Here is a 24,588-nt window from a genome sequence, read left to right as displayed (position 1 = left end):
ACAACCATAAAAACTTAGAGGTTTGGGAGCTGTATTAAGAACTGGCTGTATCCAAACAGCTAAGAGTCAGGCCCTAGTAAGTGGAGATGCAGTGACATCTGCTGTTCACTCCTGGAATTAGCAACTTCTTTCTCCTCTGAGAAGAAGAAATTAAAGCCACCAGCAGCACTAGCATGACTCACATTCCAGATACACTTATCATTAAAGAAAATATAAATCCTCATGTAAACTAGCATCATAAAAGTTAAACCTCTTGACAACACTGCACGTGTAGTGTGCCACTTCCCTTGAAAATCTGGGACAGTGCTAGGAACAGTGCATCAGAGGACCTGTGTTCAAAGCTCAATCTCATAAATCAATCCAATGAAGTGGGTCAATCCAATAGCAGGCAGTCTGAGGACGAATCATTCCATACTCTCCTATCCTAGCTTTCCAACAAAAGATAGCATTCCTTCATTCTACTATTTGCTTTTCCCAAACAGATATGCCCTGTCTTACAATACAGGCTGAGTATTCCTAATTTGAAAATCCAAAACTTTGTGACCACCAATCTGACACTGAAAAGAAAAGCTCATTGAATCATTTCAGATTTTGGATTTTTGGATTAGGGATGATGAACTGATATAACACAAATATTCAAAAATCAAAAAAAATCTAAAATCTGAAACAATTCTGGTCTCAAGCATTTCAGATAAGGGATACTCACTCAACCTGTAGTTTTACTCCTACTTCTCGTCTACCACCCATCTGTTTTAAAAATAAATTCTTTTGTAAGTACACGATACATTTGGCACACAGCTACTCAGCCACAGGTCATATGCTTCATTCTCTTAGCTCAGGAAACTAAATGCTTATGAGAAAGCTATTATCCATAAATAAGACTAATGACCTACCACCACCCCTTTTCCCTCTTTAGAACTAAAGCATCATTAGGCTGGGTGCAGTGGCTAGTACCTGTAATTCCAGCACTCTGGGTGGTTGAGGCAGGAGGATCACTTGAGCCCAGGAGTTTGAGACCATTCTGGACAACATAGTGAGACTTCTTTCGCTCTCCCCCTCTCCTTTCTTTCCTTTCCCCTCCCTCCCTCCCTCCCTCCCTTCTCTTTCTTTCTTTCTTTCTTTCTTTCTGTCTGTCTGTCTGTCTCTGTCTCTTTCTTTCTTTTTGATGTCTTTTTTTTTTTAATTAAATTTTTAGTAGAGATGAGGTCTTACTATGTTGCCCAGGTTGTTAAACTCCTGGGCTCAAGCGATCCTCCTGGTTCAGCCTCTCCAAGTAATGGGATTACAGGTATAAGCCACTGCACTGGCCAAAAATGTCTTTAGTATGACTCACCAGAACTTATCATACTTAAGCCACCTCCCCCTCTCTTTGCATTGGCTATTGCTCAGCTCTGTACATGATCTACATAGTTGCTATAAAAGGAAAGTCATTTGAGAAGCCACTGATTTATAAATACCAACAATAAATATCAGTTCTGACCCTCCTAAGTTACTGCTGCAATGGGTTATCATGAACAGCAAAATACACCTTCTACATGGTACAATCTCAGTCATCCTGTACCACTTCCAGACCTTACATTCCAGAATGTGTTCACCCCCTGCCTACTGTATTATTTTTAATCAAACAAATGACAAAATAAAGAAAAGGTAAAGATGGCCTAATAAGCTTGTTTCACAGACAATGACCATTCCCAATTCTTACCAGAATGCCTTGATTACTGAGATAAGAACTGGCTGCTAGCCAGATATTTTATCATCTGTTATAATAAAACCACAAGTGTAAGAGATCATCCAGTGAAACTGCTTCATTTTCTAGATTTTAAAAATGTGAAGTCTAGAGGTAAAAGTGATGGGCTCAAGGTCATAATTCAAGTTAAAGCAGACTGAGAACACCCAGCTTTTAGTATAGCTTTAAAAACTCACACCTAACAGGAATGTGGGAACCCAAGTACCCAGGGAGCTAAAGCTATGGTTAAATCAGTCCCATTTCCCAAGCCACACTATCTTTACCCACAGACATATGATCTTTGGCACCAACAGGAAGAATGGACCACAAAATGTCCCAAAGAAGTAGCCAAGGAGGTAGAATCATGTGCCATGAGAACACAATGAGGACTTAGAAAGCAAACGGAGACCCCGATTTTAAAATGTCTGGCCTGAAGGAGATTTTCTTTTAAAGCACCTGAGGCCAGGCATAGCAGCTCACATCTGTAATCCCAGCACTTTGGGAAGCCAAGGTGAGCAGATCGCTTGAGCTCAGGAGTTTGAGACCAGCCTATGGCAACACCAGCCTAGGGAACATGGTCAAACACTGTTTCCACAAAAAATACAAAAATTAGCCAGGCATGGTGGCACATGCCTGTAGACCCAGCTACTTGGGAGGCTGAGGTGGGAAGATATCCTAAGCTTGGGAGGTCGAGGTTGTACCACTGCACTTCAGCCTGAGCAACAGAGTAAGACCCTGTCTCAAAAAATAATAATAATAAAAATAAAAAGCATCAGAGACAGAACATTAGAGCTAGAAAGTACTGTAAATGTTATCTCATTCAACTTGTCCCTTTTACAGATGACAAAACCTCCTTATTATAGTATAAACTTCCTTTTGCAGAAATACATCATAAATTACTAAAGAGAGAACATAGCTTTCCTATTTCTTAATCTTGGACTATAAGTGTAAAAGAGGCCAGGCACAGTGGTTCATGCCTGTAATGCCAGCACTTTGGGAGGCCAAAGTAGGTGGATCACTTAAGGTCAGGAGTTCCAGACCAGCCTGGGCAATATGGTGAAACCCCATCCCTACTAAAAATACAAAAATTTGCCACACGTGCTGGTGTGCACCTGTAGTCTCAGCTACCCAGCATGCTGAGGCATGAGAATCACTTGAACCTAGGAGGTGGAGGTTGCAGTGAGTTGAGATCGTGTCACTGCACTCTGGCCTGGATGACAGAGTCAGACTCTGTCTCAAAAAAAAAAAAAAAAAAAAAAAGTAACAACAACAACAACAAAACCAAAACCAATCAAATTTTTAAAATAAATGTAAGAGAATAAAAGGAAAATGTTTAACTTGGAGCCCACATCCGTAAATCTTAATGATTCATACTGACATACAAAGACATTATAGATTATGGTCAGATAAAAAATGTCTGCATACATGTAAAAGCTAGCATCACGGTCAAATCACATCATAATCAGCATATACACACATCCATAATTTCTCCAGTAAAATAAAATTGTAAAAATCAGTGCAACATTCCCAAATGGTAAATTTGTTTCTGATGGGATATAATTCTGAAACTGCTGTCCATGTGTACTGGGGCTGAACAAAGAAGTAAAAGGATGTTAGATAGTGGGAACAAGGTTTCTCACTTTTGAAGATATTATAGATAAGCAAGAAAGGAAGGCATTATAAAAATGAATGCTGTGGTACTGAATTAAAGTCAGAGATGTCAATATAAGTTCCTGGTTATGATAGATGAAGAAATACAGAATCAGTTGTAGATATGTCTATATACAAAAGTCAGTGTGCATACATGTATTATCTGGCTCTGTTTGCCAAGAAGGACTAGAAGTTATGACACCCCAGTAGCAATGAACACACCCAGTGCCCAGATTTTGGTTTCTATATAGGATTCTCCAATAAAAAGCACAAGAGCTCCTTGGACAAATGGCTGATTCTACGGCTAGGGCATGGAAAATACAAGATGAATCTGGAACATCCTATAGTACCAGAAAGAAAGTGGTCAAAGAACAAAAGGATAAGGGCATATCACAGGCACATAAAAACCAACCAGAAAGAACTCCCACTGGCCAAAGCTGGAACAATTTGAGCAACATAATAAATAACATAGTTTTAAGTCACAATCCAAAGTATAAAATAAATATACATGAATCCTAGCTGGGTACAGTGGCTCATGCCTATAATCCCAGCACTGTGGGAGGCCAAGGTAGGTGGATCGCCAGGTCAGGAGATCGAGACCATCCTGGCTAACACGGTGAAACCCCATCTCTACTAAATATACAAAAAATTAGCCGGGCATGGTGGCGGGAGCCTGTAGTCCCAGCTACTTGGGAGGCTGAGGCAGGAGAATGGCGGGAACCCCAGGAGGCAGAGCTTGCAGTGAGCAGAGGTCGCGCCACTGCACTCCAGCCTGGACAACAGAGCGAGACTCCATTCCAAAAAAATAAGATACATGTGTTATACACATAAGTGGGAGAGAAGAGACAAACTTCCTCACAGAGGAATTCCAAACAATATATGTAGATACTCCCTGTTTCCAAGAGGTAGAGCTTAATTCCATACATGTCATACATCTCCCATTCCCTCCTTGAGAGTGGGCTAGCCTTACAATTTGCTTCCAAAAAATTTAATAGGGAAAAGGAAAAACAGTAACTCTACAATAGAAAAACCCAGCAAACATACTACTTAACCAAGCCATTAGGGTTAGCATCACCAATGATATTAGATGAATATCAAGTATCCTTGATAGGGTACTTTACCTCTGTGGTATTCTTCCTGAAACCCATAACATCAGTCTAATCATGAGGAAAACATCAGACAAGCTCAGATTACACATCATTCTACAAGATACTTGCCAGTATTCCTTAAGACAGTCAAGGGTCATGAAAAACACTGAAAGACTGAGAAATTGTCACAGACTAGAGGAGATGGGGACACATGACAACTAAGTGTAATGTGGTAGCCTAGATTGGATTCTGGAATAGAAAGAGGTCATTAGTGAAAAAATTGGTGAAATCCAAATAAAGTCTGGAGTTCAATTAATAGTAATATACCAATGTTGATGTCTTTAACAAGTGTACTATGATAATATAAGGTGATAACAATAGGAAAAACTGGGTATATAAGAATGTATTTGCAACTTCTCTGTAAACCTAATGATTACAAAATATAAAGTCCACTAAAAAAATTGGTGCAGTATTAGAAAATCATATTTCAGAAATTAACAGGTAAAACTGCAATAGAGGGCAGGCATGGTGGCTCACACCTGTAGTCCCAGAACTTTGGGAGGTTGAGGTGGGCGGATTATCTGAGGTCAGGAGTTAGAGACCAGTACGGCCAACATGGTGAAACCCTGTCTCTACTAAAAATACAAAAATTAGCCAGGCATGGTGGCACACACCTGTAATCCCAGCTACTGGGGAGGCTGAGGCAGGAGAATCGCATGAACCTGGGAGGGGGAGGTTGCAGTGAGCTGAGATCATGCCGCTGCACTCCAGCCTGGAACACAGAGCGAGACTTCATCTCAAACATAAACAAAAACAAAAACTGCAAAAGAGATGAAGACCACTCTCTATGGAGAGAACTGACTAGCAAAAGAGAGTGCTTTGATATCTAGCAAGGGGTAGAACAAGGTTGTAGTAGGGCAAAAACAGGGAACCATCATGTGCCCAAGTCCTTCAGAAGCCTCAAAAACACTGTTTTATCAGCTGAAGACAGAAGCCAGTCCTATCTGCAGGGAAACGCTCCCTTTCCCAGTAAAACATTACAGGTCAGTTAACAGTCTTCAAACTAGGGTTACATCAATGACCGTACAACTGAACCACCATCATCTTGATGTGGATGTTGGGCTGAGGCTGCTTGACTAATCCCAGAGCCTGCTTCTAACCAGCAGTTGTAAAGAGAAACCACTTAAACCAAACAATACACTGCTTCATCAACAGGCCTCCACTTGGTTCTGGGCTTCCCAAGGGGAAAGGTCAGGGGACTTGGGAAAGCACCACTTTCAAAAATCTAATGTACATGGACATCTCCCAGTAGTTAAAGGTATAGCTAAGACTAAACTCCCGGACGCTTCTGATCTTTAGAGCAACCACCACTCCTTGTGCCTGGGAGTTGTGAGACATGAATGCCCTGGTGTCAGAAGGCAAAGCCTGGTGAAGGTCAACATGAAGATTATGGTGGAGGCCACTTCCAGATTTGGAGGTTGTGGGTTCAAATCCTTTAGGAAGGAAGATCAACCGATCTTCAAAGCAGAACAGGAACCTCATATTTCCCCTGAGGATTAAGAAACAAAAGGGGTCTGGCTGCAGTCCACTGCTGAGCTATAAGCTGCAGGCTCATATTTCATCTCTATAGAAAAGCTGGCTATGTACTGTCTAGCTTCAGTGAGAAAGGCTTGAAAGTGGACTGAAACATGTCCCAACAGTAGGCAGTGCAAAAGTCAGTATTATGCTCTTTTCAGGCTTGAACCATGGAGGCTGTCAAAGAGAAGAAGGTTCCTGCTGTGCCAGAAACTCTTAAGAAAAAGCGAAGGAATTCTGCAGAGCTGAAGATCAATTGCTTGAGAAAAAAGTTTGCCCAAAAGATGCTTTGAAAGGCAAGGAGGAAGCTTATCTATGAAAAAGCAAAGCACTGTCACAAGGAATATAGGCAGATGCACAGAACTGAAATTCAAATGGCGAGGATGGCAAGAAAAGCTAGCAACTTCTATGTACCTGCAGAACCCAAACTGGCGTTTATCATCAGGATCAGAGGTATCAATGGTGTGAACCCAAAGGTCTGAAACATGTTGCAGCTTCTTTGCCTTCATCAAATCTTTAATGGAACCTTTGTGAAGTTCAACAGGCTTCAATTAACATGCTGAGGATTGCAGAACCATATACTGCATAGGAGTACCCAAATCTGAAGTCAGTAAATGAACTAATCTACAAGCATGGTTATGGCAAAATCAGTAAGAAGTGAATTGCTCTGACAGACAACACCTTGATTGCTCGACCTCTTGGTAAATATGGCATCACCTGCATGGAGGATTTGATCATGAGATCTATACTGTTGGAAAATGCTTCAAAGAAGCAAATAACTTCCTGTGGCCCTTCAAATTATCTTCTGCATGAAGTGGAATGAAGAAAAAACTACCCATTTTGTAGAAGGTGGAGATGGTGGAAACAGGGTAGACCAGATCAACAGGCTTATTAGAAGAATGAACTAAGGCATCTACCATGATTATTTTTCTAATATAGCCAGTTAATAAACAGTACATGCTCTCAAATTGGAAAAAAAAAAAAAAAGTCAGTATCATGAGCAGGTCTTGACATCTTTCCGTGTGTCTCTTAGAACTACTAAGGTAGCAGTGTGTGCATACCATTGTGAAAAGAAGGAACTTCCAGTTGTGCTGGTGCTGATCTCTAGTCTCAACTTCTAGTCTGCACTGCCACATAATTTACTCAGCACAGTAGCCACGCTCCCCTGACACATGTGTGGGCACTCATTCTTTCACCCCATCTATCAATATGCCACCTACACCTCAGCACCTAAAGGGGAAAAGGGTAGAGACAGGCTCCAGTTCATTACCTTCTCAGTGACTTCTGATTTCTGAGGCTTAGACCCCACCAGCAGCAGAGCACTGCTGAAGGACAACCTCTGGAAACTTCGCATCCTTACCCATTCTCACTTTACCACCTCTTGCCTCAAATGTGCATTAGAAACTTGTTCCTTAGTATTTAGTATTATACCCAGGAATTTCCTTTTAAAATGCAAATGCCCCTCAAAAAACCTTAAATCTAATCATCAGAGCAACAAATCAGATCAACCAATGGGCACAATTTCACACAGGAGAGAAGAGAAGCCTAAGAAACGCACTGAAAGGAGAACTGAAGGGGAAACAACAAAGAAACTATTCCTATTTCACAATTTTCCCACATTATGCCCTATTTAAAAAATACGAGGTTTTCCTTTAAACACGGGGAGGGAAGAGTACAGCAATCATTTAATCACTTATTTATTTCCCTCAAATCTTAGGAAACAAGGATCCCTGCTTCCCAAATCCAGGAAATCAGTGCCATGGAATTAAAAGAGTAAAAACCTGGCTGGGGCTGAAAAATGAAAATCTGTTCAGAATGAAAAAGGAAAAAGCAACTCTCCCATAATTGGACTGGGAGGACAGACACAGATAAAGACAAGTACAAAGTTAAGAGGGAATATTATTTCTCCCAAGGTCATGCAGCAGCAGTAAAATGTCCTAATGACCCTCTCTGTGTGTGGCTACTGCCTTAGTAGCAATAACGCTTCCAGACCTGGTTTGCTATAGCCATCTACTACTGAGGATACCCAGTTGCTAAACTGCCCTTGCTTCATGTCAACACCTAAACCCTAATTATTCCTGTTTTACCTAATCCTGTCTCAGAAACAGCAACCAATCCAGAACTGACCCCTGTCCCACCAAGCATCCCTTAAAGCTTCCTCAGAATCCTTTAGCTAGAACCCAAGCCCTACAAAAGATGCTTCCCTCCTCCTTCCTGTTCCACGGCATTCCACAGTTACTCTGAAGTGCCTTCACTCACTGCATCATTTCAATAATCTGATTTTGTCAAGACTACAGGCTTGTTCCTGGTGATCTTTGAACCCAGATGCCTTCCTCTCCTCCTCCTCCTCCTCCTCCCAGCTCATAGATGCAGAGACCCCATCACCCCTTTCCTTACAGTCTTCCCTCTTGCATGACTGCCCTCCCCTGAAATGGGCCCACCCAGCTCAGCCATCAGCTGACGCCATAAGGAAGGAGAAGAAATGTATTCATTCAATAATAAGGGCATCAGAAAAGATAGAGAAGGAACGACCCTGACAATACAGGAAAACCAGGAGTCTATGGTGTTCTAGAAGCCTAGTGACAAGTGTTCCAAGAGGACAGAGTCACCAGCTGGGTCCAGTGCTGCTAGTAAGTCAAGTCAGTAGATCACTAAGGACAAACCATTGGATGTAGCAACACAAAGGTCACTGGAGAGCTTGAAAAGAGCAGTCTGTTTCAGTGGAGTACTGGGGACAGAGAGCTACATAGAATTTGTGAGAGTAAGAGATCAGGAGGTGGAGACAATTATTACTGGTACGTTTGCAAAGAAGTTTTGCTACGAGGGCAGAGAGATGAGGAAGAAGCTATTAGAGGAAAATTAAGAATACTGCATTATTCGTTAACAGCAAGAAATTTAAAACAACTCAAATGTCCATCAGTAGGTACACAGAATATAGACATAGAAGGATCTTCATTTCTTCTATATCACAGAACAAATGAGGATTTCCATTAACTTTTTTTTGAGACAAAGAGTCTCACTATGTCACTCAGGCTGGATGGAGTGTAGTGGCATAATCATGGCTCACTGCAGCCTTGACCTCCCAGGCTCAAGTGATCCTCCCACCTCAACCTCTTGAGTAGCTGGGACTACATATAGGCACTTGCCACCCTGCCTAATTTTTTACTTTTTGTAGAAATGGGGTCTCCCTTTGTTGCCCAGGCTGGTCTTCAACTCCTGGGCTGAAGTGATTCTCCTGCCTCAGCATTACAAAGTGCTGGGAAGATAGGCATGAGCCACCACATCTGGCCTCTATTACTTTTTAAGAGTGCTCTCTAGGATATACATATTAAGTGAAAAAAAGTAGCCAGGCACAGTGGCTCACACCTGTAATACTTTGGGAGGTCGAGGTGGGTGGATCACCTGAGGTCAGGAGTTCAAGATCAGCCTGGCCAACACGGTGAAACCCCGTCTCTACTGAAAATACAAAAATTAGCCAAGCATGGCGGTGTGGGCCTGTAGTCCCAGCTACTTGGGAGGCTGAGGCAGGAGAATCGTCTGAACCTGGGAGGCAGAGGTTGCAGTGAGCCAAGATAGCACCACTGCACTCCAGCCTGGGTGACAAAGCAAGACTCTGTCTCAAAAAAAAAAAAAAAAAAAAAAAAGTAAGATGAAGATCAATATCTGTAGTTATAAGTTTCTATTAGAAAAGGGGCAAATTTATATACATTCGATAGTGTGTGCTAAAAGAAAAAAACAATGAATAAAAATGAGTACCCTATAGCAGGAGGATGGGACTAGCTGAAGGGGGCAGGGATGGACATATATTATATCCATCTAAATGTATTATGTAAATAAGTTTTGACTTAGGAATCATAAAATGTTTCACATATTCAAAAAATAAAATTAGGTCAAGGTGGGACACCGTAAAAATGGAGATAAGTAAATTCCCTAGGATGGTGACTGGCACAAGGCAGGTGCTCAATAAGGAGCAAACTGTTAATGCGAAAGTACTTAGCAACATAAGTAGCATTAAAAAACTGTTTACTGTGTTGCCCTGTTGGAAGTTAGAGTCACTGTTAAGGATAATGTCTGAGGATCAGATGTGTCTCATTTAACCTGGAGAACTACAACAATGACAGTAAATTGAAGGCAGAAGAGACCTCCTTACTAAGATATGTTAACATTTAATATTGCTAATTTAAATATAAATTATTGTAGAGCACAGTGGTTCATGCCTGTTGTCTCCAGCCTCTCAGGAGGCTGAGGAGGAAGGATCACTTGAGCCCACAAGAATAGCAACACAGCTACACCCTGTCTCTATAAAAAAATTTAAAAATTAGCTGGGCATCATGGCACATGCCTGTAGTCCCAACTACTCAGGAGGCTGAGGTGGGAGGACTGCTTGAGCCCATAAGTTTGAGGCTGCAGTAAGCTATGATTGTGCCACTGCACTCCAGCCTGGATGACAAAGTGAGACCCTGTCTCAAATACAATAATACATTTTAAAATAATGATAAATTATGTTGATAACATCTGCCTTTGATAAGACTGGACACTAACTTCTTAATGGACACCATCTTTGGTAGGGAAGATATACACAACAAAACAGTAACGGTTTTAAAATCCGTAACACTACTTTATAGGAGTCTGCTCTGCAGACCAACCACCTCCATCAAGATCATATGGTTTATGTGTTAAAAATTCATATTCCTTAGCCACTATCTGCAATGAACTAAAACAGGTTTCATATATAGAATCTAAGAGTTTATAACAACACCTACAAAAAGGGGGAAATCAAATCAAACCTTTAATTCTTCTTCTTCATTAATTTCATTGAAAGCAACGAGAGCATCACGTTCTTACTCTAACAATTGAAAATTAAAGGTAAAGAAATAAGCATTTAACCAGCCTTTCTGGTAGAAATTAAATTTCAAGATAAGTCACTGTTGATGAAGAAAAGGATTCCTCCACTTCAAAAGAATTCCAGCTAATAAAAGTAGAAGGAATCACTATTTTGTAACTTCTAATGAAATGATTTAGGCAATCATCACAAATTGATGAAACCGCTATGCAAAATATTGATTGATGGGTAAGACCTCTGCAATGGAGGGATCAGCCTGTTACCACCTGAATCCTTTAATCTTAGCATCACTAAGAGCTAAAAATTTTTGAACAGTCAAAATAATTTTGAAAAAGAAGACTAACTTATTCCTGATGTCAAAACTTATCACAAGGTGGCCCGGCACGGTGGCTCATACCTGTAATCCCAGCACTTCGGGAGGCCGAGGCGGGCAGATCACTTGAGGTCAGGAGTTTGAGACCAGCCTGGCCAAACATGGTGAAACCCCCGTCTCTACTAAAAATACAAAAAATTAGCCGGGCATTGTGGTGTACCACTGTGGTCCCAGGTACTCAGGAGGCTGAGGCAGGAGAATCGCTTGAACCCAGGGGGGACAGAGGTTGCAGTGAGCCAAGATTGCGCCACGGCACTCCAGCCTGGCGACAGAGCAAGACTCCATCTCAAAAACAAACAAACAAACTAGTGTGGTATTGGCAGAAAGACAGACATATAGACCAACGGAATAGAAGAAAGTGCCCAGAAACAAACCTTGCGTATATGGTCAAATGATTTCAACAAGGGTGCCAAAACAACTCAACGGTGAAAGGACAGTCTTTTCAAAAAACGATGCTGAGAAAACTGCATATCCACATGCAAAAGAATGAAGTTGGACCCTTACCTTACGCCATATACAAAAATTAACTCAAAATGGATCAAAGACCTAAACATATGAGCTAAAATTATAAAACTCCTAGAAAAAAGCATAGGGGAAAAGCTTCATCACATTGGATTTGGCAATGGTTTCTTGGATATGACACCAAAAGCTAATAAATTGGACATCAGAATCAAAAACTGTGCATCAAATGACACAATCAACAGAGTGAAAAGGCTACCCATGGAATGAGAGAAAATATGTACAGATCATATATGTCATAAGGGGTTAGTATCTCAAATATATAAAGAACTCCTAGAACTCAACAACAGAAAACAAAACCTGATTTCAAAATGGGCAAAAGACTTGAATACACATTTCTATAAAAATACAAATGGCCAATTAGCACTTAAAAAGATACTTAACATTACTAATCTCTGGGGAAATGCAAACCAAATCACAATGAGATACCACCTCACACCTATTATGATGGCTACTACTAAAAAAAAATGCTTAGTTGCCCTTGGTGAAAGCTTTTGCTTCCTAGAGACATCAGAAAATGCCAAATGTTGGTGAGGACGTGGCAAAATTAGAAACCTTGTGTGCTGCTGGGAATGTAAATGGTGCAGCTGCTATGGAAAACAATACGATTCCACAAAAAATTGAACGTAGAATTGACAAATGATCCAGCAACTCTACTTCTAGGTATATAACCTAACGATCTGAAAACAAAGTCTCAAAAAGATATTTGTACACCCATGTTCATTCACAGTAGCATTATTCACAATAGCCAAAAGGTAGAAGTAACCCAAATGTCCAGTAAAAGATCAATGAACAGGCCGGGCGCGGTGGCTCAAGCCTGTTATCCCAGCACTTTGGGAGGCCGAGATGGGCGGATCACAAGGTCAGGAGATCGAGACCATCCTGGCTAACATGGTGAAACCCTGTCTCTACTAAAAAATACAAAAAACTAGCTGGGCAAGATGGCGGGCGCCTGTAGTCCCAGCTACTCAGGAGACTGAGGCAGGAGAATGGCGTCAACCCGGGAGGCGGAGCTTGCAGTGAACTGAGATCCGGCCACTGCACTCCAGCCTGGGCAACAGAGCGAGACTCCGTCTCAAAAAAAAAAAAAAGATCAATGAACAAAATGTAGTATATACATACACCAAAATATTTTTCAGCCTTTAAAAGTAAGGAAATTGATACATGCTATAATATGGATGAACCTTGATAATGTTAAATGAAATAAACTAGTCCCAAATGGACAGATACTATATAATTCCACTTATGTGAGGTATGTAAGGTAGTCAAAATCAGAGACAGTAGTATGGCGGTTTCCAATGGCTGGGGTGAAGGGAAATGGAGAATTATTAATGGGTACAGAGTTTCAGTTTTGCAGATGAAAGGAGTTCTAGAGGTGAATAATGGTGATGCTTGTTAATATACTTATTGCCAGTGAACTGTACACTTAGAAATGGTTACAATAAATTGTACGTGTTATTTTACCACAATTAATCAAAACAAAAACAAAAACATCAGAGGCCTAGTGATTCTGTTATTTGTTGAAGGCCAATCAGTAATTTATTATGTGGCAGAATTAGAATTAGAAGTCAGATCTTCTTTACTCCTGGTCTAGTGCTTACTGATGATACCTTGCAACACTCCCACCCCACCCCTGGTCAGTTTTGAGATTCCACTAATCAGAAAATAATTAATACTCATGGAGAAAATACTTCCTGGCAGAAAAGATGGAAATACTATCCTAATAATTTAAACTTCTATAGCCTATGAAAAAAGCATAATCTGAGTGGGTAATAGCACTACCGCAAAAAAACGTAATATAGCATGAAACTATACTTAAGAATTTTAATTACTAATTTAAATTTCAAAGTATAATTGTGTTTAAGGATATGCAGGAAATCAAAATGATAGCTACAGTACATTAAGAGGCAAATCTACACAGCTGGCATAAAATCATTTTGGCATTAATGTTGAGAAGCACTTAAATATAACATTGGATAAAAAGGCTTAACATTTAAATATTGTCCATTTTGTATGCAAATAGGAAGACAAATGGCTGGTATTCTTACTCCTCCAACACTTCTTTTTGTTTTTGGTTTTGCTTTTTTGAGTCTCACTCCGTTGCTCAGGCTGGAGTGCAGTGTCATGATCTCGGCTCACTGCAACCTCTGCCTCCTCGGTTCAAGCGGTTCTCATGCCTCAGCCTCCCAAGTAGCTGGGAGTACAGGTGTCTGTCACCACGCCCAGTTAATTTTTGTATTTTTGGTAGAGACAGGGTTTCACTATGTTGGTCAGGTTGGTCTTGAACTCCTGACTTCAAGGGATCAGCCCACCTTGGCCTCCCAAAGTGCTGGGATTACAGGTATGAGCCACCGTGCCCAGCCTCCTTCACCAGTTCTGGTGAATTTACCAACCAGTATAATTGGGACATACTTGGTGCATCTTGATACCCGTGAGATTTTCATCAAAGGGTAAAATGTAGAATAAGATACTCAAGAAATACTTTCAAGTATTTATTAATTAAATAACCAGAAAGTCAAATTCTAGACTACCAACTAATTACCTAATTCACACTTTTTTTTTGATGAAGTTTCACTCTTATTGCCCAAGCTGGAGAGTAATGGCATGATCTCGGCTCACGACAACCTCCACTTCCCGGATTCAAGCTATTCTCCTGCCTTAGCCTCCCAAGTAGCTGGGACTGCAGGCATGCGCCACCACACCTGGCTGTTTTTTTGTTTTTTTTAAGTAAAGATGGGATTTCACCGTTTACCAGGCTGATCTCGAACTCCTGACCTCAGGTGATCCACCTGCCTGGGCCTCCCAAAGTGCTGGGATTACAGGTGTGAGCCACCACGCCCGGCCACCTAATTCAACTTTAAATTCCAACATTTAAAAACAACAACCACCCATTCCTCTGGTACATCTTCCAAGGTGAGGTTTAACTTCTACAGAGCTAATGTGTTAGTTTTGAACAACTAAAAACAAAGTAAGATATAAGCCTCATTGGTCTTTTAAAAGAAACTCAAACCCTATCTTGGATACAATTATGAACAAAAAGTATAAGACATCATTACTGATGGTAACTAGTTACTCTTAGTGAAAGCTTTTGCTTCCTAGAGATCTTAGATAATACATTGTGTTAACTCTGCTCTCTCTTCCCTCTCCTCCTGAAAGAGGATGGTCTTTGTTTCTGGCTTCAAGGAAACTGCTCCCCATCTATATCACAAACCTAGCTGGACCACTGCAAGAACCAGCAGAACAAATAAAACAGCAACCTCTCCCCCTCAGCATTCTCTCCAAAAAGAACTACACTAGCTCTTTAGTCATCAAATTCACTGACAGAAGTCAGAGTTGAATATAGCAACAAAGCAGAACTTCCTAAATGTTTCTTCTTTTTCCCTCCTCCTCCCTTCCCCCCCTTTTTTTTCTTATTTCTTCCCACTATCTTCTTCATTTCTTTGGTCTTATCCAACTTTACCAAGCATCCCTTCTTTTTCATCTCCACCACACGCCCTTCATGGGCCAAGGTATTTTCCTGGTTCAAATGTGAGCACAGAGCTTTGGGGACATTAATTCAGCACCAGACTGAGTAGGTGCTGAATTAACATCTCTATCAACATCTCTCATGGGGTTACCTAGAACTCCCTCATGGCCATCTGGACATATCAGTCCTACAAAAGGCAGTCAAACCACTCACCCACATCTGAGGTGCAGAGTATACACATGTTCTCTTGGTCAGACATGCTGAAGTTGTACACCTTGATCGGTGATGGTTAGCTACTCGACTCTCTTACAGATGACCAGTGGGTGTTAATCTTCATCAAAGAGTATTGTGATCTCCAATCTGTCCCCCATTCTTTCCCGCAGAATGCCAAAAGTGTACTAGTCATGCTTAACCAGAGTTTGTGCTTTTGCCCACCTTCTTTCAATTTAGAAATGAAGTGTCTTCTCCCAATCACCAAACATGAATCTAATTTAGTTAAAAGACTAAATCTGGTAAAGTTTCCCATATTTGGGAAAGCCCTTCCAGCCTATCCTACTTCAAAGGTTATTATTTCTTACTGTTCATTATTTTTTCTTATTGAGAGGCTTTTTTTTTTTTTTTTTTTTTTTGAGACGGAATCTCTGTCACCCAGGCTGGAGTGCAGTGGCACAATCTTGGCTCACTGCAACCTCCGCCTCTCAGGTTCACGCCATTCTCCTGCCTCAGCCCCCCGAGTAGCTGGGACTACAGGCACCCACCACCACGCCCAGCTAAGTTTTTGTATTTTTAGTAGAGACGGAGTTTCACCGTGTTAGCCCGGATGGTCTCGATCTCCTGACCCCAAGATCCGCCCGCCTTGGCCTCCTGAAGTGCTGGGATTACAGGTGTAAGCCACTGCACCCGGCTGAGAGGCATTTTTTAACAGATTCTTTATTTTTCTCTTTTCCAAGACAGGGTCTCTGTTTGTTGCTCAGGCTGGAGTGCAATGGTGCTATCACAGCTCACTGTAGTCTTGACCTCCTGAACTCAAGCAATCTTCCCACCTTTGCCAGCAAAGTAGCTAGGACTACAGGTGCATGTCACCATGCTCAGCTAATTTTTAAATTTTTTTGTAGAGATGGGGGTCTTCCAATATATTGCCCAGGCTGGTCTCAAACTCCTGGGCCTCAAGCGATCCTCCTGCCTCAGGCTCTCAAAGTGCTGGAATTATAGGCATAAGCCACTTTGCCCGATCGTATTTTATTTTTTTTTACAGCAGTTTTAGGTTCACAGCAAAACCAAAAGGAAGGTACAGATATTTCCCCCACATATGCACAACCTGCCTATCACCACAATGCACCACAGTGGTACTATTTGTTACAATCAATGAGCCAACACTGACATGCCATTATCACCAAAATCAATAGTTTATGTTAGGGCTCACTCTATGTTGTACATTGTATGGGTTTGGACAAAAGTACAATGACACGTATCCCCTATTATATTAATATATCAGGCGGGGTGTGGTGGCTCACGCCTGTAATCCTAGCACTTTAGGAGGCCGAGGTGGGAAGATCACGAGGTCAGGAGTTCCAGACCATCCTTACCAAAATGGTGAAACCGCATCTCTACTGAAAATATAAAAAGAAGCCGTGTGGTGGCGCACACTTGTAATCCCAGCTACTCGGGAGACTGAGAAAGGGGAACTGCTTGAACCCGGGAGGCGGAGGTTGCAGTGAGCCAAGATCACGCCACTGCACTCCAGACTGGGCGACAGAGCAAGACTCCGTCTCAAAAAAAAAAAAAAGTGGTATTCAGAATACTTTTCACTGCCCTAAAAATCTGTATTCTGCCTATTCATCTCTCCCTGCCCCCAGTTCTGACAACCACTGATCCTTTTACTGTCTCCGTAGTTTTATCTTTTCCAAAATGTCATAGAGTTGGAATCCGACAGTATGCAGCCTTTTCAGATCAGCTTCTTTCACTTGGTAATATGCATTTAAGGTTCTTCCATGTGGCTTAATGGCTCATTTCTTTTTAGCGCCGAGTAATACTCCATTGTCCAGGTGTACCACAGTTTATGTGTCCACTCACCAACTAAAGGTCTTCTTCATTGCATCCAAGTTTTGGCAATTATAGATAAAGTTGCTATAAACATGTGTGTGCAGGTTTTTGTGTGAATGTAAGTTTTCAACATCTCTGGGTAAATACCAAAGAGCACAGCTGCTGATGGGAGGGTAAGAGAATGTGGCTGTACCATTTTGCATTCCCACCAGCAGTGAATGAGAATTCCTGTTGCTCCACATTCCTGCCAGCATTTGGTATTGTTGGCGTTTGGGATTATGGCCATCTTAATAGGTGTATAGTGATATCTCATAGTTGTTTTAACTTTTATTGTCCTGAAAACATATAATGGTGAATATCTTCTCATAAGTTTTCATATGCCATGCCATCTGTGCAACTTTGGTGAGATGTCTGTTCAGGTCTTTGGCCCACTGTTTAACTGTTTTTTTGTTTGTTTGTTTTTGAGACGGGAGTTTTGCTCTTGTTTCTCAGGATGGAGTGCAATGGCGCGATCTCGGCTCACCGCAACCTCCACCTCCCTGATTCAAGCTATTCTCCTGCCTCAGCCTACTGAGTAGCTAGGATTACAGACATGCACCACCACACCCAGCTAATTTTTGTATTTTTAGTAGAGACAGGGTTTCGCCATGTCAGCCAGGCTGGTCTTGAACTCCTGACCTCAAGTGACCCACCAGCCTCAGTCTCCTGAAAGTGCTGGGATTACAGGTGTGAGCCACCTCGCCCAGGCCTGCATGTAATTCTTTTCACACTTTTTTTTTTGAGATGGAATCTCACTCCAAATATTGTTTCTGTCACTCAGGTTGGAGTGCTGTGACACAATCTTGACTCACTGCAACCTCTACCCGCCGGGTTCAAACGATTCTCCTACCTCAGCCTCCCGAGTAGCTGGGACTACAGGTGCACACCACTATGCTCAGCTAACTTTTGAATTTTTACTAGAGACGAGGTTTCACCATGTTGGCCAGGCTGGTCTTGAACTCCTGATCTCAGGTGATCTGCCTGCCTCAGCCCCCTAAAGTGTTGAGATTACAGGCGTGAGCCACTGTGCCTGGCCTTTTTACACATTTTTGAAATTCAATCTGCTAATATTTTGTTGAGGATATGTGCATCTACGTTCATGAGAAATAGTTTTATAGTTTTCCTGTAATTTTTGTCTGGTTTGGGTATTAGGGTAATGTTGGTCTCACAGAAGGAGTTAGGAAGTATTCCATTTGCTTCTATCTTCTGAAGGAAACTGCAGAGAATTCGTATAGGCTGGGTGTGGTGGCTCACACCTGTAATCCCAGGAAGATTGCCTGACCCAGGAGTTCAAGACCAGCCTGGACAACATGGCAGAATACCATCTCTACCAAAAGAAAACTAGCCAGGTGTGGTGACACAGGTCTGTAGTCCCAGCTACTTGGGAGGCTAAGGTGAGAGGATCATTTGTGCCTGGGAGACGGAGGTTGCAGTGACCTGAGATCACTGCATACCAGCCTGGGCAACAGAGCAAGACTCTGTTTCAAAAAATACATAAAAAGAGAATTAGTATAATTCTTCATTAAATGTTTGGTAGAATTCACCGGAAAACTCATTTGGCCCTGGTGCTTTCTGTTGCAGAAGTTTAATTATTGATCCAATTTCTTTAACAGACAAAAAAGCCTATTCAAGTTGTCTGTGTTTTCTTGAGCAAGCTTTGGCAAATTGTGTATTTCAAGGAATTATTCCATTACATCTAGATTATCAAGTTTGTGGGCACAGAGTTGCTCATAATATTTCTTAATTATCCTATGTTGGCCATGCTGATCTTGAACTCCTGGGCTGAAGTTATCATTCTGCCTCAGACTCCCAAAGTGCTGGGATTATAGGCGTAAGTCACTGTGCCTAGCCTCAAAATATTTCATTCCACTCTCTTCTTAATTGCATTTCTGAGGAGAAATCATATATAATTCTTACTGTTATTCCTCCATAGGTAAGGTATTTTTTCCCTTTGGCTTCTTTCAAGATTTTTCTTTATCTTTGATTTTCTGCAGTTTGAGTATGATATGCCAGATGTCATTTACTGGGCATGTCATTTTCTGGGCATTATCCTGCTTGGTATTCTCTGAGCTTCCTGGACCTGTGATTTGATGTCTGACATTAATTTGGAGAAATTTTCGGCCATACTGCTTCAAATAGTGTTTCTGTTCCTTTCTCTATTCTCCTTCTGTTATTCCCATTATGCGTTACGTTACACCTTTTGCAGTTGTCCCATAGTTCGTGGATATAGCAGTCCTCCTTTACCCATGGAAAATAAGTTCCCAGACTCCCAGTGGATGCCTGAAAGTATGGAAAGTACTAAATCTTATATATATGTTTTTCCCTATACATACATACCTATGATAAATTTTGACTTACAATTAGGCACAGTAAAAGGTTAACAATAACTGATAATAAAACAGAACAATGTCAACAATATGCTAGTATCACTACTCTTGCATTTGGGGGCATTATTAAGTAAAACAGGAGTTACTTCAACTCAAGCACTGCAATATCCCAACAGTTGATCTGATAACCAAGATGGCTACTAAGTGACTAACAAGTGAATAGTGCATACACGTGGATATGCTAGACAAAGGGATGATTCATATCCTGGGCACGATGGAATGCCCCTGAGAATGGAATGCAATTTGAAACTTAAGAATTGTTTATTTCTGGAATTTTCCATCTGATATTTTCAGACTGTGGTTGACTATGGGTAACTGAAACCATGGAAAGTGAAACTCTAGATAGGGTGGTGCGAAGGCTACTGTATTCTGGTTTTTGTTTTGTTTTGTTTTTTAAATGGAGTCTCACTCTGTCGCCAGTCTGGAGTGCAGTGGCGTGATCTTGGCTCACTGCAACCTCCGCCTCTTGGGTTCAAGCGATTCTCCTGCCTCAGCCTCCCGAGTAGCTGGAACTACAGGCGTGTACCACCAGGCCCAGCTAATTTTTGTATTTTTAGTAGAGATGGTGTTGCACTATGTTGGCCAGGATGGTCTCGATCTCTTGACCTTGTGATCTGCCTGCCTCGGCCTCCCAAAGTGCTGGGATTACAGGCGTAGCCACAGCTCCTGGCCCTGGGTTTGTTTTTATAAGCAATGAGGTCTCACTATGTTGCCCAGGCTGGACTTGAACTCCTGGGCTCAAGGAATGTTCCTGCCTCAGCCTCCCAAATAACTGGGACTACAGACACACATCGCTGTACCTGGTTTGTTCTATTTTTATTCAGCCTTTTCTCTCTTTTTCAGTTTTGGAATTTCTATTGACATATCCACAAGCTCAGAGATTTCCTCAGTTGTGTCCAGTCACTAACAAGCTCATCAAAGTCATTTTTCATTTCTGTTAATGTTTATCTCTAGCATTTTGATTCTTTCTTAGAATTTCCATCTCCCTGCTTACATTATCCATCTGTTCTTGCATGTTGTCTACTTTTTCCATTGAAGAACTTAGCATACTATTTACAGATTTTTTTTTTAATTCCTGGCCTAATAATGCCAACATGCCTGCCAAAACTGATTGTGATGCTATTCAATTTCTCCAAACTGTGTTTCTTGCTTTTTAGTATGCCCTGCTGAAAGGTAGACAGGATGTACTGGCTAAAAGAAACTGTAGTAAAGAAGCCAGTAGTAACATAATGGTAAGGTGTGATTAGGTTTCAGTCTTTTGGTGAACCTACACTCCTGGACTATGAACTTCACCAGTGTTTCTCAGTCCCCCATCCCCCCATCTTTTTTTTGAGACAGGGACTCACTCTGTCACCCAGGCTGGAGAGCAGTGGCATGATCTTGGCTCACCACAACCTCCGCCTCCTGGGTTCAAGCCATTCTTGTGCCTCAGCCTTTCGAGTAGCAGGAATTACAGGCATGTAGCATCACGCCCAGCTAATTTTTGTATTTTTTGATAGAGACAGTTTCACCAAGTTGGCCAGGCTGGTCTCAAACACCTGACCTCAAGTGATCTACCTGCCTCGGTCTCCCAAACTGCTGGGATTACAGGAGTGAGCCACCATGCATGGCCTAATACATTTTATTATTTGCTTACTATTTATATATCTTGCCCTATCCCAGCAAAAAGAAGTATCTACTCAGAGAAATAGAAAGAACATTAGTGGCTGTCAGGGGCTGTAGGAAGGGAGGAAAGGGGAACGACCGCTTAACAGGTGTGAGGTTTCCTTTTGGGGTGATAAAATACATTGGAATGAAATAGAGATAATGGTTATACAACACCATAAATGTACTAAGTAACACTAAACTGCATGCTTTAAAATGATTTATTATTATGTGGATTTTACCTCAATTAAAAAACATCCATAATAGTTTATAGTTAATAGTAATCTAGTGGAATGGTATGGAATTACTAAAAACTGTGTTTTTGAAAGTATTTAATGTTAAGGGGAAGAAGTTCTAAAACATTAGTGAATGGCAGAAAAAAGTAGGTTACATAAGGATACATAGCACAATATCATATTTAAACAACAAAAAAGTTTTTTGCTTTTAATACATGGATTTTTAAAAACTATGTGGAAATGCATACATTAATAGTGTTTAGGTCGGGCGCGATGGCTCACGCCTGTATTCCCAGCACTTTGGGAGGCTGAGGCGGGTAGATCACCTGAGGTCAGGAGTTTGAGACCAGCCTGGCCATCATGGTGAAACCCCGTCTCTACTCAAAACACAAAAATTAGTCAAGCGTGGTGGTGCACGCTTATAGTCCCAGCTACTACGGAGGCTGAGGCAGGAGAATAGCGTGAACCTGGGAGGCGGAGGTTGCAATAAGCCAAGATCGCACCACTGCACTCCAGTCTCGGCGACAGAGCGAGACTCCATCTCAAACTAAACTAAACTAAACTAAACTAAACTAAACTAAACTAGACTAAACTAAAAGCGTTTATATTTGGATGGCAGAACAAATGTTTCCTTTTCTCTTTAGACTTTATTTTCTATAATAAATCATGTCTTTCTTTTTATCAGAGCAAATACTTTTTTTTTTTTTTTTTGACATGGAGTCTTGTTCTGTCGCCCAGGCTGGAGTGCAGTGGTGCAATCTCAGCTCACTGCTGCAAGCTCCACCTCCTGGGTTCACGCCATTCTTCTGCCTCAGCCTCCCGAGTAGCTGGGACTACAGGCGCCCACTACCACGCCTGGCTAATTTTTTTTTTTTTTTTTTTTTTTTAGTAGAGACAGGGTTTCACTGTCAGGATGGTCTCGATCTCCTGACCTCGTGATCTGCCCTCCTCAGCCTCCCAAAGAGTTGAGATTACAGGTGTGAGCCACTGCGCCTGGCTGGAGCAAATACATTTTTAAAACAATTTAATCACAAGTAACTAATAAGTTTAGCAATGTGACTGATTTAAGTCTTCAACTAAGAAAACAAAACATAAAGTGATACAACTAAATGCAATAATTTCAACATTTCAATAATTATATTAAATGTGAATGGTCTAAACACACCAATTAGAAAACACAGATTGTTAGAATGGAGGAAAAAATAGATCCAACTACGTGCTATCTATAAGAAACTCCAAATAAAATGATACATGTAGGTTGAAAGTTAAAAGATAAAGACCTTGTAAACACTAGTCAAAAGAAAGTTAAAGTGGCTATACTATTATCAAAAGTCTTCAGAGCAAAGAAAATTATCAGGGAAGAAAAGGGATATTACACATTAATAAATGGGTAATTCACCTAAAAGATAATCCTAATATGTTATATACCTAACAACAGAGCTTCAAAATACATAAATTAAAACCTGATAACTGAAAGGAGAAAAAAAGTAACAACACAAACTCACAACTGTAGTTGGACCTTTTAACACTCCCTTCTCAGTAACAGATAGAACTAGTAAACAACAACAAAAATCAACAGATATAAAGGAATTGAACAACAAAATCAACTAACTGGATTGAACTGACATGTATAGAAAACTCATCTCAACAAAGCAAAATACACATGCTTTTGAAGTACACATGGAATATTCACCAAGAGAGAGAACATCTCCTGAGCCACAAACACCTTAATAAATGAAACAAAAAATCAAATCAGCCAGTGTGGTAGCTCAAGTCTGTAATCCCAGCACTTTGGGAGGCCAAGGTGGGAGGACTCCTTGAAGCCAGTAGTTTGAGACCAACCGGGACAACAAAATAAGACCCTGTCTCTACAAAAAATAAAAAGTAAAAAACAAGACAGGCATGGTGGTGTGCACCTGTAGTCCCAGCTACTTGGGAAGCTGGGCAGAGTGAGACCCTGTCAGAAAGGGAAAGGGAAAGGAAAGGGAAAAGAATGGAAAGGAAAGGAAAAAGAAAAAAGAAGAGAATAGGAGAGGGGAAGGGAGGGGAGGGGAGGGGAGGGGAGGGGAGGGGAGGGGAGGCAGGGATGAGGCGGGGAGGGAGGGAGGGAGGGAGGGAGGGAAAGAAATCATACAAAGGATATTCTCTGACCACAATGGAATTAAACTAGAAACTATTAACAAAGCTGGGAGCACATGCCTGTAATCCTAACACTTTGGGAGGCAGAGGCAAAAGGATCGCTTAAGCCCAGGAATGAGACCACCCTGGACAAGCTAGCAAGACTCCATCTTTACAAAGTAAAAATAAAAATTAAAAATATATTTTAAAAGAGAAACTAACATTAAACAAGATAAAAATTTCTAAACATTTGAAAACTAAACAACACACTTCTGCATAATCTATAGGTCAAACAGGAAGTCTCAAGAGAAATTAGAAGATATTTTCAGCTGAATGAAAATAAAAACACATTTCTGCATTCACTGCAGTGTCTAAATATTTTTAAAAAATACATTTCAGAAGTTGTGGGATTCAACTAAAAGCAACACTTAGAGGAAAATTTATAGTACTAAACATTTATAAATGAAGAAAGGTCTCAAAGCAATAATCTCAGTTTCTACCTTAAGAAATGACGAAATAAATCAAGAAGGAAGGAATTAATAAAGAGCAGAAATCCATAAAATTGAACACAGAATAGAGAAAAACCAATGAAACCAGAAGCTGATTCTTTGCAAAGACCAAGAAAACTGGGAAATCTATCAAAAGACAGAAAAAGAGAAGAGACACAAAATATCAAGAATGAAAAAAGGGATTATCATCAAACACAGATGTTAAAAGTATAATAAGATGATACTACAAACAACTCTATGAACATAAATTCAACTTCCTTGAAATTTCCCAACGTCACTCAAGATGAAATAGATTACCCGAATAGACCTATAACTATGAAAATAAATTGAACTAGTAACTGAAAACCTAAACACCTCCAGGTTCAAATGGTT

The 24,588-nt window shown here is 40.9% G+C and overlaps 1 protein-coding gene and 1 pseudogene across 7 annotated transcripts in view; one reads left to right on the top strand and one right to left on the bottom strand.

The window, feature by feature from the left end:
- Positions 1–24,588, bottom strand: part of ILRUN (inflammation and lipid regulator with UBA-like and NBR1-like domains) — a 115,610-nt gene that overhangs the window by 24,950 nt on the left and 66,072 nt on the right. The gene's annotated exons all lie outside the window — the stretch shown is intronic.
- Positions 6,210–6,947, top strand: LOC123572922 (large ribosomal subunit protein uL30 pseudogene; annotated as a pseudogene).

Source organism: Macaca fascicularis, chromosome 4, assembly GCF_037993035.2.
Source record: "Macaca fascicularis isolate 582-1 chromosome 4, T2T-MFA8v1.1".
NCBI classification, from domain to species: domain Eukaryota; kingdom Metazoa; phylum Chordata; class Mammalia; order Primates; family Cercopithecidae; genus Macaca; species Macaca fascicularis.
The sequence above is the reverse complement of the archived record's forward strand: the minus strand, read 5'-3'. Positions and strand labels throughout refer to the sequence as shown.